At 54.7% G+C, this 15,305-nt stretch overlaps 35 non-coding genes across 35 annotated transcripts; 28 read left to right on the top strand and 7 right to left on the bottom strand.

Moving 5' to 3' along the window:
- The first annotated feature begins 167 nt into the window (after positions 1-167).
- On the top strand, positions 168-238 carry Trnag-gcc. Its single transcript has one exon. It is a non-coding gene; the product is annotated as a tRNA-Gly (tRNA).
- Positions 239-619: 381 nt separating this feature from the next.
- Positions 620-692, top strand: Trnam-cau. The gene has a single exon. It is a non-coding gene; the product is annotated as a tRNA-Met (tRNA).
- A 305-nt stretch (positions 693-997) lies between these two features.
- On the top strand, positions 998-1,069 carry Trnae-uuc. The gene has a single exon. It is a non-coding gene; the product is annotated as a tRNA-Glu (tRNA).
- A 198-nt stretch (positions 1,070-1,267) lies between these two features.
- On the top strand, positions 1,268-1,341 carry Trnai-aau. The gene has a single exon. It is a non-coding gene; the product is annotated as a tRNA-Ile (tRNA).
- A 610-nt stretch (positions 1,342-1,951) lies between these two features.
- Trnag-ucc lies at positions 1,952-2,023 on the bottom strand. Its single transcript has one exon. It is a non-coding gene; the product is annotated as a tRNA-Gly (tRNA).
- Positions 2,024-2,365: 342 nt separating this feature from the next.
- Positions 2,366-2,436, top strand: Trnag-gcc. The gene has a single exon. It is a non-coding gene; the product is annotated as a tRNA-Gly (tRNA).
- Positions 2,437-2,817: 381 nt separating this feature from the next.
- On the top strand, positions 2,818-2,890 carry Trnam-cau. The gene has a single exon. It is a non-coding gene; the product is annotated as a tRNA-Met (tRNA).
- A 305-nt stretch (positions 2,891-3,195) lies between these two features.
- On the top strand, positions 3,196-3,267 carry Trnae-uuc. The gene has a single exon. It is a non-coding gene; the product is annotated as a tRNA-Glu (tRNA).
- Positions 3,268-3,465: 198 nt separating this feature from the next.
- Positions 3,466-3,539, top strand: Trnai-aau. Its single transcript has one exon. It is a non-coding gene; the product is annotated as a tRNA-Ile (tRNA).
- Positions 3,540-4,149: 610 nt separating this feature from the next.
- On the bottom strand, positions 4,150-4,221 carry Trnag-ucc. Its single transcript has one exon. It is a non-coding gene; the product is annotated as a tRNA-Gly (tRNA).
- Positions 4,222-4,563: 342 nt separating this feature from the next.
- Positions 4,564-4,634, top strand: Trnag-gcc. The gene has a single exon. It is a non-coding gene; the product is annotated as a tRNA-Gly (tRNA).
- Positions 4,635-5,015: 381 nt separating this feature from the next.
- On the top strand, positions 5,016-5,088 carry Trnam-cau. Its single transcript has one exon. It is a non-coding gene; the product is annotated as a tRNA-Met (tRNA).
- A 305-nt stretch (positions 5,089-5,393) lies between these two features.
- Trnae-uuc lies at positions 5,394-5,465 on the top strand. The gene has a single exon. It is a non-coding gene; the product is annotated as a tRNA-Glu (tRNA).
- A 198-nt stretch (positions 5,466-5,663) lies between these two features.
- Trnai-aau lies at positions 5,664-5,737 on the top strand. The gene has a single exon. It is a non-coding gene; the product is annotated as a tRNA-Ile (tRNA).
- A 610-nt stretch (positions 5,738-6,347) lies between these two features.
- Positions 6,348-6,419, bottom strand: Trnag-ucc. Its single transcript has one exon. It is a non-coding gene; the product is annotated as a tRNA-Gly (tRNA).
- A 342-nt stretch (positions 6,420-6,761) lies between these two features.
- Trnag-gcc lies at positions 6,762-6,832 on the top strand. The gene has a single exon. It is a non-coding gene; the product is annotated as a tRNA-Gly (tRNA).
- A 381-nt stretch (positions 6,833-7,213) lies between these two features.
- Positions 7,214-7,286, top strand: Trnam-cau. The gene has a single exon. It is a non-coding gene; the product is annotated as a tRNA-Met (tRNA).
- Positions 7,287-7,591: 305 nt separating this feature from the next.
- Trnae-uuc lies at positions 7,592-7,663 on the top strand. The gene has a single exon. It is a non-coding gene; the product is annotated as a tRNA-Glu (tRNA).
- A 198-nt stretch (positions 7,664-7,861) lies between these two features.
- Trnai-aau lies at positions 7,862-7,935 on the top strand. Its single transcript has one exon. It is a non-coding gene; the product is annotated as a tRNA-Ile (tRNA).
- A 610-nt stretch (positions 7,936-8,545) lies between these two features.
- Trnag-ucc lies at positions 8,546-8,617 on the bottom strand. Its single transcript has one exon. It is a non-coding gene; the product is annotated as a tRNA-Gly (tRNA).
- A 342-nt stretch (positions 8,618-8,959) lies between these two features.
- Trnag-gcc lies at positions 8,960-9,030 on the top strand. Its single transcript has one exon. It is a non-coding gene; the product is annotated as a tRNA-Gly (tRNA).
- A 381-nt stretch (positions 9,031-9,411) lies between these two features.
- Trnam-cau lies at positions 9,412-9,484 on the top strand. The gene has a single exon. It is a non-coding gene; the product is annotated as a tRNA-Met (tRNA).
- A 305-nt stretch (positions 9,485-9,789) lies between these two features.
- Trnae-uuc lies at positions 9,790-9,861 on the top strand. The gene has a single exon. It is a non-coding gene; the product is annotated as a tRNA-Glu (tRNA).
- Positions 9,862-10,059: 198 nt separating this feature from the next.
- Trnai-aau lies at positions 10,060-10,133 on the top strand. Its single transcript has one exon. It is a non-coding gene; the product is annotated as a tRNA-Ile (tRNA).
- Positions 10,134-10,743: 610 nt separating this feature from the next.
- Trnag-ucc lies at positions 10,744-10,815 on the bottom strand. The gene has a single exon. It is a non-coding gene; the product is annotated as a tRNA-Gly (tRNA).
- A 342-nt stretch (positions 10,816-11,157) lies between these two features.
- Positions 11,158-11,228, top strand: Trnag-gcc. Its single transcript has one exon. It is a non-coding gene; the product is annotated as a tRNA-Gly (tRNA).
- Positions 11,229-11,609: 381 nt separating this feature from the next.
- Positions 11,610-11,682, top strand: Trnam-cau. Its single transcript has one exon. It is a non-coding gene; the product is annotated as a tRNA-Met (tRNA).
- A 305-nt stretch (positions 11,683-11,987) lies between these two features.
- Positions 11,988-12,059, top strand: Trnae-uuc. Its single transcript has one exon. It is a non-coding gene; the product is annotated as a tRNA-Glu (tRNA).
- Positions 12,060-12,257: 198 nt separating this feature from the next.
- On the top strand, positions 12,258-12,331 carry Trnai-aau. The gene has a single exon. It is a non-coding gene; the product is annotated as a tRNA-Ile (tRNA).
- A 610-nt stretch (positions 12,332-12,941) lies between these two features.
- Trnag-ucc lies at positions 12,942-13,013 on the bottom strand. The gene has a single exon. It is a non-coding gene; the product is annotated as a tRNA-Gly (tRNA).
- Positions 13,014-13,355: 342 nt separating this feature from the next.
- Trnag-gcc lies at positions 13,356-13,426 on the top strand. Its single transcript has one exon. It is a non-coding gene; the product is annotated as a tRNA-Gly (tRNA).
- A 381-nt stretch (positions 13,427-13,807) lies between these two features.
- Trnam-cau lies at positions 13,808-13,880 on the top strand. The gene has a single exon. It is a non-coding gene; the product is annotated as a tRNA-Met (tRNA).
- Positions 13,881-14,185: 305 nt separating this feature from the next.
- Trnae-uuc lies at positions 14,186-14,257 on the top strand. Its single transcript has one exon. It is a non-coding gene; the product is annotated as a tRNA-Glu (tRNA).
- A 198-nt stretch (positions 14,258-14,455) lies between these two features.
- Trnai-aau lies at positions 14,456-14,529 on the top strand. Its single transcript has one exon. It is a non-coding gene; the product is annotated as a tRNA-Ile (tRNA).
- Positions 14,530-15,139: 610 nt separating this feature from the next.
- On the bottom strand, positions 15,140-15,211 carry Trnag-ucc. Its single transcript has one exon. It is a non-coding gene; the product is annotated as a tRNA-Gly (tRNA).
- Positions 15,212-15,305: the final 94 nt, after the last annotated feature.

Raw genomic sequence — 15,305 nt, 5'->3', positions numbered from 1 at the left:
CGCAAGAGTACGCAGAGGCCCGCGTTCTGGCGGCATTTTTAAGCAGTGCAGTGCAGGATTCAGCGTCTGCAGCATCTTTCCCACAGAATGCTACGGCGCTTGACGGCAGTCCCACTTTCCCTTGAGACGTCTGCTCGGAAAGCAGCGTCAAGTTACCGCTGGCCGCAGCATCGGTGGTTCAGTGGTAGAATGCTCGCCTGCCACGCGGGCGGCCCGGGTTCGATTCCCGGCCGATGCATCATTTTGCTTTTCCCGCGATGATGCTGCCGCGTGGCTTGAGCGCTTGAGATGCACGATCCACAAGAATGTGTAGCTGGATTTCCCTTGAGAAGGACCGAGAACGCAGCACTCGCGGGTCCCCACTAGGACGCTCGCATCATGTTCTACAGACTAGCGTCGGCCTGGCCTCACAAGTTGCTGGGTCCGGGTGCCTCCGAGGCTCTGAACTTTAACGACAAGGAGTGCTGCCTATCGTTGCAACAGCTGCAGCAGCACCGCAATCAACTGGGCCGGCAGTGCACGTGTAGCAACAGAACACGTTATCCAGGAAGTACAGTGTCTCTACGTCTAATATTGGGTACGGTATTTACCCAGTTTCCAGGACAAGCGGTGCACCCGTGCCTCGGTAGCGCAGTAGGCAGCGCGTAAGTCTCATAATCTTAAGGTCGTGAGTTCGATCCTCACCCGGGGCATTTAATTTTCTGTGACTGATGGTGGTGCTGTTGCTAGGGCGCCAACGTATTTCTTGTTTGTTATCCACAACGTTTCAACGCTTCAGCGGGAAAATGTTTACTTCCTGTTATTGCTACTTACAGCTTCCCTTTTCCTCTTCTCCCAGCAGAGCATGAAGCCAAAAGCATTGCTCTGCGACGTTTGAGGTGCGCGCCTTGCCAGTCAGTATGTGCAAAGATGCTCGCAAAGAGAGAGGGGCGCCGACGCGGCACTCGACACGAAATGCGACAAGCGACCGTACGAACGGTCGAACGAAACGGCTACATCCGGTGTGGTCTAGTGGCTAGGATACCTGGCTTTCACCCAGGAGGTCCGGGTTCGATTCCCGGTACCGGAACGGAATTTTTTCCACACGAATCGTGGCAAGTTTGAGCTGTCCGAGCAGCCGTTTGCCGTCCTGCTCGCAATATAGCTACTGTTTCGTGACCGTCAGCAGAATATAGACTAGGGAAGCAGACACACGACGACCATAGAAATGGTGTGTGGCTTCATGCCACCTGTTTCCAGCGTAGGGCTGAGCAACTGCATCTGCCGAGGCCCGTTAGCTCAGTTGGTTAGAGCGTCGTGCTAATAACGCGAAGGTCGTGGGTTCGATCCCCCCACGGGCCACTACTCTTTTACTACTACGAAAAGGCAGCGCCGATTTCAGCTGGCGAGTGTGATGACCAAAAGATCATCACCCTGCGTGGAAGTTGACAGAGGATCCGAACCCGACTCGTCGGGAAGCGCTACAGCATTCACTCGGCAATGGCCATAATATCTTGAATACACTGGTTCTCAACCGATAAAGAGAAAATGAAAGAAAATGTCCGATTGCCGATGCGTAACAACTTTGGCCCCTGTCAGTACTTGGGCGGGTGAGCGCATGGGAACACAGGGCACTATTTGCACTTTTACTTCCTATTTTTGTTTCTCCTTTGTTTTCGGAGCTACAGCCCGATTCGGTCAGGGAGACGCCACCGTGAAATGAAGGGGGCGTGCTGTGTGTCCATCGCCTCGCCTCTCCTTACCTCTCTCAGTCGTTTCTCGTGCTTGTCGTTTTGATAAAGGCCGACTTGAGAGCGTCAGCTCTCGCGTCAGCTGAGCAAAGTCGAGACAAGTCGAGACACGAGACAAGTCGAGACACACTAAGGGCTGGTATGCAGCGAGTAAGAGGGCGAAAAAACAATAATTTAAGAGCGCGTGGCAAAAGTACTCATACGCGAAATTAAAAGCCTGCTGCGGTGGCCGGGAATCGAACCCGGATCAACTGCTTGGAAGGCAACTATGCTGACCATTACACCACCACCGCACAAGCGAGCGCCGCGCGTCCGCGCTGTGTCGGCTTCCCGCCAGTCGGCAGCGGCCGAAGGTGATAGTACCTGGCAGGCGCATTTCGAGGCAGGCTAGGGGAGCACATCCAGACGCATTCGGACAGCGTATCCGCGCACATTTCGCATCCTTTGGCAAGAGTTGGGCGCCGGCGACGCAAGAGTACGCAGAGGCCCGCGTTCTGGCGGCATTTTTAAGCAGTGCAGTGCAGGATTCAGCGTCTGCAGCATCTTTCCCACAGAATGCTACGGCGCTTGACGGCAGTCCCACTTTCCCTTGAGACGTCTGCTCGGAAAGCAGCGTCAAGTTACCGCTGGCCGCAGCATCGGTGGTTCAGTGGTAGAATGCTCGCCTGCCACGCGGGCGGCCCGGGTTCGATTCCCGGCCGATGCATCATTTTGCTTTTCCCGCGATGATGCTGCCGCGTGGCTTGAGCGCTTGAGATGCACGATCCACAAGAATGTGTAGCTGGATTTCCCTTGAGAAGGACCGAGAACGCAGCACTCGCGGGTCCCCACTAGGACGCTCGCATCATGTTCTACAGACTAGCGTCGGCCTGGCCTCACAAGTTGCTGGGTCCGGGTGCCTCCGAGGCTCTGAACTTTAACGACAAGGAGTGCTGCCTATCGTTGCAACAGCTGCAGCAGCACCGCAATCAACTGGGCCGGCAGTGCACGTGTAGCAACAGAACACGTTATCCAGGAAGTACAGTGTCTCTACGTCTAATATTGGGTACGGTATTTACCCAGTTTCCAGGACAAGCGGTGCACCCGTGCCTCGGTAGCGCAGTAGGCAGCGCGTAAGTCTCATAATCTTAAGGTCGTGAGTTCGATCCTCACCCGGGGCATTTAATTTTCTGTGACTGATGGTGGTGCTGTTGCTAGGGCGCCAACGTATTTCTTGTTTGTTATCCACAACGTTTCAACGCTTCAGCGGGAAAATGTTTACTTCCTGTTATTGCTACTTACAGCTTCCCTTTTCCTCTTCTCCCAGCAGAGCATGAAGCCAAAAGCATTGCTCTGCGACGTTTGAGGTGCGCGCCTTGCCAGTCAGTATGTGCAAAGATGCTCGCAAAGAGAGAGGGGCGCCGACGCGGCACTCGACACGAAATGCGACAAGCGACCGTACGAACGGTCGAACGAAACGGCGACATCCGGTGTGGTCTAGTGGCTAGGATACCTGGCTTTCACCCAGGAGGCCCGGGTTCGATTCCCGGTACCGGAACGGAATTTTTTCCACACGAATCGTGGCAAGTTTGAGCTGTCCGAGCAGCCGTTTGCCGTCCTGCTCGCAATATAGCTACTGTTTCGTGACCGTCAGCAGAATATAGACTAGGGAAGCAGACACACGACGACCATAGAAATGGTGTGTGGCTTCATGCCACCTGTTTCCAGCGTAGGGCTGAGCAACTGCATCTGCCGAGGCCCGTTAGCTCAGTTGGTTAGAGCGTCGTGCTAATAACGCGAAGGTCGTGGGTTCGATCCCCCCACGGGCCACTACTCTTTTACTACTACGAAAAGGCAGCGCCGATTTCAGCTGGCGAGTGTGATGACCAAAAGATCATCACCCTGCGTGGAAGTTGACAGAGGATCCGAACCCGACTCGTCGGGAAGCGCTACAGCATTCACTCGGCAATGGCCATAATATCTTGAATACACTGGTTCTCAACCGATAAAGAGAAAATGAAAGAAAATGTCCGATTGCCGATGCGTAACAACTTTGGCCCCTGTCAGTACTTGGGCGGGTGAGCGCATGGGAACACAGGGCACTATTTGCACTTTTACTTCCTATTTTTGTTTCTCCTTTGTTTTCGGAGCTACAGCCCGATTCGGTCAGGGAGACGCCACCGTGAAATGAAGGGGGCGTGCTGTGTGTCCATCGCCTCGCCTCTCCTTACCTCTCTCAGTCGTTTCTCGTGCTTGTCGTTTTGATAAAGGCCGACTTGAGAGCGTCAGCTCTCGCGTCAGCTGAGCAAAGTCGAGACAAGTCGAGACACGAGACAAGTCGAGACACACTAAGGGCTGGTATGCAGCGAGTAAGAGGGCGAAAAAACAATAATTTAAGAGCGCGTGGCAAAAGTACTCATACGCGAAATTAAAAGCCTGCTGCGGTGGCCGGGAATCGAACCCGGATCAACTGCTTGGAAGGCAACTATGCTGACCATTACACCACCACCGCACAAGCGAGCGCCGCGCGTCCGCGCTGTGTCGGCTTCCCGCCAGTCGGCAGCGGCCGAAGGTGATAGTACCTGGCAGGCGCATTTCGAGGCAGGCTAGGGGAGCACATCCAGACGCATTCGGACAGCGTATCCGCGCACATTTCGCATCCTTTGGCAAGAGTTGGGCGCCGGCGACGCAAGAGTACGCAGAGGCCCGCGTTCTGGCGGCATTTTTAAGCAGTGCAGTGCAGGATTCAGCGTCTGCAGCATCTTTCCCACAGAATGCTACGGCGCTTGACGGCAGTCCCACTTTCCCTTGAGACGTCTGCTCGGAAAGCAGCGTCAAGTTACCGCTGGCCGCAGCATCGGTGGTTCAGTGGTAGAATGCTCGCCTGCCACGCGGGCGGCCCGGGTTCGATTCCCGGCCGATGCATCATTTTGCTTTTCCCGCGATGATGCTGCCGCGTGGCTTGAGCGCTTGAGATGCACGATCCACAAGAATGTGTAGCTGGATTTCCCTTGAGAAGGACCGAGAACGCAGCACTCGCGGGTCCCCACTAGGACGCTCGCATCATGTTCTACAGACTAGCGTCGGCCTGGCCTCACAAGTTGCTGGGTCCGGGTGCCTCCGAGGCTCTGAACTTTAACGACAAGGAGTGCTGCCTATCGTTGCAACAGCTGCAGCAGCACCGCAATCAACTGGGCCGGCAGTGCACGTGTAGCAACAGAACACGTTATCCAGGAAGTACAGTGTCTCTACGTCTAATATTGGGTACGGTATTTACCCAGTTTCCAGGACAAGCGGTGCACCCGTGCCTCGGTAGCGCAGTAGGCAGCGCGTAAGTCTCATAATCTTAAGGTCGTGAGTTCGATCCTCACCCGGGGCATTTAATTTTCTGTGACTGATGGTGGTGCTGTTGCTAGGGCGCCAACGTATTTCTTGTTTGTTATCCACAACGTTTCAACGCTTCAGCGGGAAAATGTTTACTTCCTGTTATTGCTACTTACAGCTTCCCTTTTCCTCTTCTCCCAGCAGAGCATGAAGCCAAAAGCATTGCTCTGCGACGTTTGAGGTGCGCGCCTTGCCAGTCAGTATGTGCAAAGATGCTCGCAAAGAGAGAGGGGCGCCGACGCGGCACTCGACACGAAATGCGACAAGCGACCGTACGAACGGTCGAACGAAACGGCGACATCCGGTGTGGTCTAGTGGCTAGGATACCTGGCTTTCACCCAGGAGGCCCGGGTTCGATTACCGGTACCGGAACGGAATTTTTTCCACACGAATCGTGGCAAGTTTGAGCTGTCCGAGCAGCCGTTTGCCGTCCTGCTCGCAATATAGCTACTGTTTCGTGACCGTCAGCAGAATATAGACTAGGGAAGCAGACACACGACGACCATAGAAATGGTGTGTGGCTTCATGCCACCTGTTTCCAGCGTAGGGCTGAGCAACTGCATCTGCCGAGGCCCGTTAGCTAAGTTGGTTAGAGCGTCGTGCTAATAACGCGAAGGTCGTGGGTTCGATCCCCCCACGGGCCACTACTCTTTTACTACTACGAAAAGGCAGCGCCGATTTCAGCTGGCGAGTGTGATGACCAAAAGATCATCACCCTGCGTGGAAGTTGACAGAGGATCCGAACCCGACTCGTCGGGAAGCGCTACAGCATTCACTCGGCAATGGCCATAATATCTTGAATACACTGGTTCTCAACCGATAAAGAGAAAATGAAAGAAAATGTCCGATTGCCGATGCGTAACAACTTTGGCCCCTGTCAGTACTTGGGCGGGTGAGCGCATGGGAACACAGGGCACTATTTGCACTTTTACTTCCTATTTTTGTTTCTCCTTTGTTTTCGGAGCTACAGCCCGATTCGGTCAGGGAGACGCCACCGTGAAATGAAGGGGGCGTGCTGTGTGTCCATCGCCTCGCCTCTCCTTACCTCTCTCAGTCGTTTCTCGTGCTTGTCGTTTTGATAAAGGCCGACTTGAGAGCGTCAGCTCTCGCGTCAGCTGAGCAAAGTCGAGACAAGTCGAGACACGAGACAAGTCGAGACACACTAAGGGCTGGTATGCAGCGAGTAAGAGGGCGAAAAAACAATAATTTAAGAGCGCGTGGCAAAAGTACTCATACGCGAAATTAAAAGCCTGCTGCGGTGGCCGGGAATCGAACCCGGATCAACTGCTTGGAAGGCAACTATGCTGACCATTACACCACCACCGCACAAGCGAGCGCCGCGCGTCCGCGCTGTGTCGGCTTCCCGCCAGTCGGCAGCGGCCGAAGGTGATAGTACCTGGCAGGCGCATTTCGAGGCAGGCTAGGGGAGCACATCCAGACGCATTCGGACAGCGTATCCGCGCACATTTCGCATCCTTTGGCAAGAGTTGGGCGCCGGCGACGCAAGAGTACGCAGAGGCCCGCGTTCTGGCGGCATTTTTAAGCAGTGCAGTGCAGGATTCAGCGTCTGCAGCATCTTTCCCACAGAATGCTACGGCGCTTGACGGCAGTCCCACTTTCCCTTGAGACGTCTGCTCGGAAAGCAGCGTCAAGTTACCGCTGGCCGCAGCATCGGTGGTTCAGTGGTAGAATGCTCGCCTGCCACGCGGGCGGCCCGGGTTCGATTCCCGGCCGATGCATCATTTTGCTTTTCCCGCGATGATGCTGCCGCGTGGCTTGAGCGCTTGAGATGCACGATCCACAAGAATGTGTAGCTGGATTTCCCTTGAGAAGGACCGAGAACGCAGCACTCGCGGGTCCCCACTAGGACGCTCGCATCATGTTCTACAGACTAGCGTCGGCCTGGCCTCACAAGTTGCTGGGTCCGGGTGCCTCCGAGGCTCTGAACTTTAACGACAAGGAGTGCTGCCTATCGTTGCAACAGCTGCAGCAGCACCGCAATCAACTGGGCCGGCAGTGCACGTGTAGCAACAGAACACGTTATCCAGGAAGTACAGTGTCTCTACGTCTAATATTGGGTACGGTATTTACCCAGTTTCCAGGACAAGCGGTGCACCCGTGCCTCGGTAGCGCAGTAGGCAGCGCGTAAGTCTCATAATCTTAAGGTCGTGAGTTCGATCCTCACCCGGGGCATTTAATTTTCTGTGACTGATGGTGGTGCTGTTGCTAGGGCGCCAACGTATTTCTTGTTTGTTATCCACAACGTTTCAACGCTTCAGCGGGAAAATGTTTACTTCCTGTTATTGCTACTTACAGCTTCCCTTTTCCTCTTCTCCCAGCAGAGCATGAAGCCAAAAGCATTGCTCTGCGACGTTTGAGGTGCGCGCCTTGCCAGTCAGTATGTGCAAAGATGCTCGCAAAGAGAGAGGGGCGCCGACGCGGCACTCGACACGAAATGCGACAAGCGACCGTACGAACGGTCGAACGAAACGGCGACATCCGGTGTGGTCTAGTGGCTAGGATACCTGGCTTTCACCCAGGAGGCCCGGGTTCGATTACCGGTACCGGAACGGAATTTTTTCCACACGAATCGTGGCAAGTTTGAGCTGTCCGAGCAGCCGTTTGCCGTCCTGCTCGCAATATAGCTACTGTTTCGTGACCGTCAGCAGAATATAGACTAGGGAAGCAGACACACGACGACCATAGAAATGGTGTGTGGCTTCATGCCACCTGTTTCCAGCGTAGGGCTGAGCAACTGCATCTGCCGAGGCCCGTTAGCTAAGTTGGTTAGAGCGTCGTGCTAATAACGCGAAGGTCGTGGGTTCGATCCCCCCACGGGCCACTACTCTTTTACTACTACGAAAAGGCAGCGCCGATTTCAGCTGGCGAGTGTGATGACCAAAAGATCATCACCCTGCGTGGAAGTTGACAGAGGATCCGAACCCGACTCGTCGGGAAGCGCTACAGCATTCACTCGGCAATGGCCATAATATCTTGAATACACTGGTTCTCAACCGATAAAGAGAAAATGAAAGAAAATGTCCGATTGCCGATGCGTAACAACTTTGGCCCCTGTCAGTACTTGGGCGGGTGAGCGCATGGGAACACAGGGCACTATTTGCACTTTTACTTCCTATTTTTGTTTCTCCTTTGTTTTCGGAGCTACAGCCCGATTCGGTCAGGGAGACGCCACCGTGAAATGAAGGGGGCGTGCTGTGTGTCCATCGCCTCGCCTCTCCTTACCTCTCTCAGTCGTTTCTCGTGCTTGTCGTTTTGATAAAGGCCGACTTGAGAGCGTCAGCTCTCGCGTCAGCTGAGCAAAGTCGAGACAAGTCGAGACACGAGACAAGTCGAGACACACTAAGGGCTGGTATGCAGCGAGTAAGAGGGCGAAAAAACAATAATTTAAGAGCGCGTGGCAAAAGTACTCATACGCGAAATTAAAAGCCTGCTGCGGTGGCCGGGAATCGAACCCGGATCAACTGCTTGGAAGGCAACTATGCTGACCATTACACCACCACCGCACAAGCGAGCGCCGCGCGTCCGCGCTGTGTCGGCTTCCCGCCAGTCGGCAGCGGCCGAAGGTGATAGTACCTGGCAGGCGCATTTCGAGGCAGGCTAGGGGAGCACATCCAGACGCATTCGGACAGCGTATCCGCGCACATTTCGCATCCTTTGGCAAGAGTTGGGCGCCGGCGACGCAAGAGTACGCAGAGGCCCGCGTTCTGGCGGCATTTTTAAGCAGTGCAGTGCAGGATTCAGCGTCTGCAGCATCTTTCCCACAGAATGCTACGGCGCTTGACGGCAGTCCCACTTTCCCTTGAGACGTCTGCTCGGAAAGCAGCGTCAAGTTACCGCTGGCCGCAGCATCGGTGGTTCAGTGGTAGAATGCTCGCCTGCCACGCGGGCGGCCCGGGTTCGATTCCCGGCCGATGCATCATTTTGCTTTTCCCGCGATGATGCTGCCGCGTGGCTTGAGCGCTTGAGATGCACGATCCACAAGAATGTGTAGCTGGATTTCCCTTGAGAAGGACCGAGAACGCAGCACTCGCGGGTCCCCACTAGGACGCTCGCATCATGTTCTACAGACTAGCGTCGGCCTGGCCTCACAAGTTGCTGGGTCCGGGTGCCTCCGAGGCTCTGAACTTTAACGACAAGGAGTGCTGCCTATCGTTGCAACAGCTGCAGCAGCACCGCAATCAACTGGGCCGGCAGTGCACGTGTAGCAACAGAACACGTTATCCAGGAAGTACAGTGTCTCTACGTCTAATATTGGGTACGGTATTTACCCAGTTTCCAGGACAAGCGGTGCACCCGTGCCTCGGTAGCGCAGTAGGCAGCGCGTAAGTCTCATAATCTTAAGGTCGTGAGTTCGATCCTCACCCGGGGCATTTAATTTTCTGTGACTGATGGTGGTGCTGTTGCTAGGGCGCCAACGTATTTCTTGTTTGTTATCCACAACGTTTCAACGCTTCAGCGGGAAAATGTTTACTTCCTGTTATTGCTACTTACAGCTTCCCTTTTCCTCTTCTCCCAGCAGAGCATGAAGCCAAAAGCATTGCTCTGCGACGTTTGAGGTGCGCGCCTTGCCAGTCAGTATGTGCAAAGATGCTCGCAAAGAGAGAGGGGCGCCGACGCGGCACTCGACACGAAATGCGACAAGCGACCGTACGAACGGTCGAACGAAACGGCGACATCCGGTGTGGTCTAGTGGCTAGGATACCTGGCTTTCACCCAGGAGGCCCGGGTTCGATTCCCGGTACCGGAACGGAATTTTTTCCACACGAATCGTGGCAAGTTTGAGCTGTCCGAGCAGCCGTTTGCCGTCCTGCTCGCAATATAGCTACTGTTTCGTGACCGTCAGCAGAATATAGACTAGGGAAGCAGACACACGACGACCATAGAAATGGTGTGTGGCTTCATGCCACCTGTTTCCAGCGTAGGGCTGAGCAACTGCATCTGCCGAGGCCCGTTAGCTAAGTTGGTTAGAGCGTCGTGCTAATAACGCGAAGGTCGTGGGTTCGATCCCCCCACGGGCCACTACTCTTTTACTACTACGAAAAGGCAGCGCCGATTTCAGCTGGCGAGTGTGATGACCAAAAGATCATCACCCTGCGTGGAAGTTGACAGAGGATCCGAACCCGACTCGTCGGGAAGCGCTACAGCATTCACTCGGCAATGGCCATAATATCTTGAATACACTGGTTCTCAACCGATAAAGAGAAAATGAAAGAAAATGTCCGATTGCCGATGCGTAACAACTTTGGCCCCTGTCAGTACTTGGGCGGGTGAGCGCATGGGAACACAGGGCACTATTTGCACTTTTACTTCCTATTTTTGTTTCTCCTTTGTTTTCGGAGCTACAGCCCGATTCGGTCAGGGAGACGCCACCGTGAAATGAAGGGGGCGTGCTGTGTGTCCATCGCCTCGCCTCTCCTTACCTCTCTCAGTCGTTTCTCGTGCTTGTCGTTTTGATAAAGGCCGACTTGAGAGCGTCAGCTCTCGCGTCAGCTGAGCAAAGTCGAGACAAGTCGAGACACGAGACAAGTCGAGACACACTAAGGGCTGGTATGCAGCGAGTAAGAGGGCGAAAAAACAATAATTTAAGAGCGCGTGGCAAAAGTACTCATACGCGAAATTAAAAGCCTGCTGCGGTGGCCGGGAATCGAACCCGGATCAACTGCTTGGAAGGCAACTATGCTGACCATTACACCACCACCGCACAAGCGAGCGCCGCGCGTCCGCGCTGTGTCGGCTTCCCGCCAGTCGGCAGCGGCCGAAGGTGATAGTACCTGGCAGGCGCATTTCGAGGCAGGCTAGGGGAGCACATCCAGACGCATTCGGACAGCGTATCCGCGCACATTTCGCATCCTTTGGCAAGAGTTGGGCGCCGGCGACGCAAGAGTACGCAGAGGCCCGCGTTCTGGCGGCATTTTTAAGCAGTGCAGTGCAGGATTCAGCGTCTGCAGCATCTTTCCCACAGAATGCTACGGCGCTTGACGGCAGTCCCACTTTCCCTTGAGACGTCTGCTCGGAAAGCAGCGTCAAGTTACCGCTGGCCGCAGCATCGGTGGTTCAGTGGTAGAATGCTCGCCTGCCACGCGGGCGGCCCGGGTTCGATTCCCGGCCGATGCATCATTTTGCTTTTCCCGCGATGATGCTGCCGCGTGGCTTGAGCGCTTGAGATGCACGATCCACAAGAATGTGTAGCTGGATTTCCCTTGAGAAGGACCGAGAACGCAGCACTCGCGGGTCCCCACTAGGACGCTCGCATCATGTTCTACAGACTAGCGTCGGCCTGGCCTCACAAGTTGCTGGGTCCGGGTGCCTCCGAGGCTCTGAACTTTAACGACAAGGAGTGCTGCCTATCGTTGCAACAGCTGCAGCAGCACCGCAATCAACTGGGCCGGCAGTGCACGTGTAGCAACAGAACACGTTATCCAGGAAGTACAGTGTCTCTACGTCTAATATTGGGTACGGTATTTACCCAGTTTCCAGGACAAGCGGTGCACCCGTGCCTCGGTAGCGCAGTAGGCAGCGCGTAAGTCTCATAATCTTAAGGTCGTGAGTTCGATCCTCACCCGGGGCATTTAATTTTCTGTGACTGATGGTGGTGCTGTTGCTAGGGCGCCAACGTATTTCTTGTTTGTTATCCACAACGTTTCAACGCTTCAGCGGGAAAATGTTTACTTCCTGTTATTGCTACTTACAGCTTCCCTTTTCCTCTTCTCCCAGCAGAGCATGAAGCCAAAAGCATTGCTCTGCGACGTTTGAGGTGCGCGCCTTGCCAGTCAGTATGTGCAAAGATGCTCGCAAAGAGAGAGGGGCGCCGACGCGGCACTCGACACGAAATGCGACAAGCGACCGTACGAACGGTCGAACGAAACGGCGACATCCGGTGTGGTCTAGTGGCTAGGATACCTGGCTTTCACCCAGGAGGCCCGGGTTCGATTCCCGGTACCGGAACGGAATTTTTTCCACACGAATCGTGGCAAGTTTGAGCTGTCCGAGCAGCCGTTTGCCGTCCTGCTCGCAATATAGCTACTGTTTCGTGACCGTCAGCAGAATATAGACTAGGGAAGCAGACACACGACGACCATAGAAATGGTGTGTGGCTTCATGCCACCTGTTTCCAGCGTAGGGCTGAGCAACTGCATCTGCCGAGGCCCGTTAGCTAAGTTGGTTAGAGCGTCGTGCTAATAACGCGAAGGTCGTGGGTTCGATCCCCCCACGGGCCACTACTCTTTTACTACTACGAAAAGGCAGCGCCGATTTCAGCTGGCGAGTGTGATGACCAAAAGATCATCACCCTGCGTGGAAGTTGACAGAGGATCCGAACCCGACTCGTCGGGAAGCGCTACAGCATTCACTCGGCAATGGCCATAATATCTTGAATACACTGGTTCTCAACCGATAAAGAGAAAATGAAAGAAAATGTCCGATTGCCGATGCGTAACAACTTTGGCCCCTGTCAGTACTTGGGCGGGTGAGCGCATGGGAACACAGGGCACTATTTGCACTTTTACTTCCTATTTTTGTTTCTCCTTTGTTTTCGGAGCTACAGCCCGATTCGGTCAGGGAGACGCCACCGTGAAATGAAGGGGGCGTGCTGTGTGTCCATCGCCTCGCCTCTCCTTACCTCTCTCAGTCGTTTCTCGTGCTTGTCGTTTTGATAAAGGCCGACTTGAGAGCGTCAGCTCTCGCGTCAGCTGAGCAAAGTCGAGACAAGTCGAGACACGAGACAAGTCGAGACACACTAAGGGCTGGTATGCAGCGAGTAAGAGGGCGAAAAAACAATAATTTAAGAGCGCGTGGCAAAAGTACTCATACGCGAAATTAAAAGCCTGCTGCGGTGGCCGGGAATCGAACCCGGATCAACTGCTTGGAAGGCAACTATGCTGACCATTACACCACCACCGCACAAGCGAGCGCCGCGCGTCCGCGCTGTGTCGGCTTCCCGCCAGTCGGCAGCGGCCGAAGGTGATAGTACCTGGCAGGCGCATTTCGAGGCAGGCTAGGGGAGCACATCCAGACGCATTCGGACAGCGTATCCGCGCACATTTCGCATCCTTTGGCAAGAGTTGGGCGCCGGCGACGCAAGAGTACGCAGAGGCCCGCGTTCTGGCGGCATTTTTAAGCAGTGCAGTGCAGGATTCAGCGTCTGCAGCATCTTTCCCACAGAATGCTACGGCGCTTGACGGCAGTCCCACTTTCCCTTGAGACGTCTGCTCGGAAAGCAGCGTCAAGTTACCGCTGGCCGCAGCATCGGTGGTTCAGTGGTAGAATGCTCGCCTGCCACGCGGGCGGCCCGGGTTCGATTCCCGGCCGATGCATCATTTTGCTTTTCCCGCGATGATGCTGCCGCGTGGCTTGAGCGCTTGAGATGCACGATCCACAAGAATGTGTAGCTGGATTTCCCTTGAGAAGGACCGAGAACGCAGCACTCGCGGGTCCCCACTAGGACGCTCGCATCATGTTCTACAGACTAGCGTCGGCCTGGCCTCACAAGTTGCTGGGTCCGGGTGCCTCCGAGGCTCTGAACTTTAACGACAAGGAGTGCTGCCTATCGTTGCAACAGCTGCAGCAGCACCGCAATCAACTGGGCCGGCAGTGCACGTGTAGCAACAGAACACGTTATCCAGGAAGTACAGTGTCTCTACGTCTAATATTGGGTACGGTATTTACCCAGTTTCCAGGACAAGCGGTGCACCCGTGCCTCGGTAGCGCAGTAGGCAGCGCGTAAGTCTCATAATCTTAAGGTCGTGAGTTCGATCCTCACCCGGGGCATTTAATTTTCTGTGACTGATGGTGGTGCTGTTGCTAGGGCGCCAACGTATTTCTTGTTTGTTATCCACAACGTTTCAACGCTTCAGCGGGAAAATGTTTACTTCCTGTTATTGCTACTTACAGCTTCCCTTTTCCTCTTCTCCCAGCAGAGCATGAAGCCAAAAGCATTGCTCTGCGACGTTTGAGGTGCGCGCCTTGCCAGTCAGTATGTGCAAAGATGCTCGCAAAGAGAGAGGGGCGCCGACGCGGCACTCGACACGAAATGCGACAAGCGACCGTACGAACGGTCGAACGAAACGGCGACATCCGGTGTGGTCTAGTGGCTAGGATACCTGGCTTTCACCCAGGAGGCCCGGGTTCGATTCCCGGTACCGGAACGGAATTTTTTCCACACGAATCGTGGCAAGTTTGAGCTGTCCGAGCAGCCGTTTGCCGTCCTGCTCGCAATATAGCTACTGTTTCGTGACCGTCAGCAGAATATAGACTAGGGAAGCAGACACACGACGACCATAGAAATGGTGTGTGGCTTCATGCCACCTGTTTCCAGCGTAGGGCTGAGCAACTGCATCTGCCGAGGCCCGTTAGCTAAGTTGGTTAGAGCGTCGTGCTAATAACGCGAAGGTCGTGGGTTCGATCCCCCCACGGGCCACTACTCTTTTACTACTACGAAAAGGCAGCGCCGATTTCAGCTGGCGAGTGTGATGACCAAAAGATCATCACCCTGCGTGGAAGTTGACAGAGGATCCGAACCCGACTCGTCGGGAAGCGCTACAGCATTCACTCGGCAATGGCCATAATATCTTGAATACACTGGTTCTCAACCGATAAAGAGAAAATGAAAGAAAATGTCCGATTGCCGATGCGTAACAACTTTGGCCCCTGTCAGTACTTGGGCGGGTGAGCGCATGGGAACACAGGGCACTATTTGCACTTTTACTTCCTATTTTTGTTTCTCCTTTGTTTTCGGAGCTACAGCCCGATTCGGTCAGGGAGACGCCACCGTGAAATGAAGGGGGCGTGCTGTGTGTCCATCGCCTCGCCTCTCCTTACCTCTCTCAGTCGTTTCTCGTGCTTGTCGTTTTGATAAAGGCCGACTTGAGAGCGTCAGCTCTCGCGTCAGCTGAGCAAAGTCGAGACAAGTCGAGACACGAGACAAGTCGAGACACACTAAGGGCTGGTATGCAGCGAGTAAGAGGGCGAAAAAACAATAATTTAAGAGCGCGTGGCAAAAGTACTCATACGCGAAATTAAAAGCCTGCTGCGGTGGCCGGGAATCGAACCCGGATCAACTGCTTGGAAGGCAACTATGCTGACCATTACACCACCACCGCACAAGCGAGCGCCGCGCGTCCGCGCTGTGTCGGCTTCCCGCCAGTCGGCAGCGGCCGAAGGTGATAGTACCTGGCAGGCGCATTTCGAGGCAGG

This window comes from Schistocerca piceifrons, unplaced genomic scaffold (genome assembly GCF_021461385.2).
Source record: "Schistocerca piceifrons isolate TAMUIC-IGC-003096 unplaced genomic scaffold, iqSchPice1.1 HiC_scaffold_572, whole genome shotgun sequence".
Classification (NCBI taxonomy): domain Eukaryota; kingdom Metazoa; phylum Arthropoda; class Insecta; order Orthoptera; family Acrididae; genus Schistocerca; species Schistocerca piceifrons.
The sequence above is the reverse complement of the archived record's forward strand: the minus strand, read 5'-3'. Positions and strand labels throughout refer to the sequence as shown.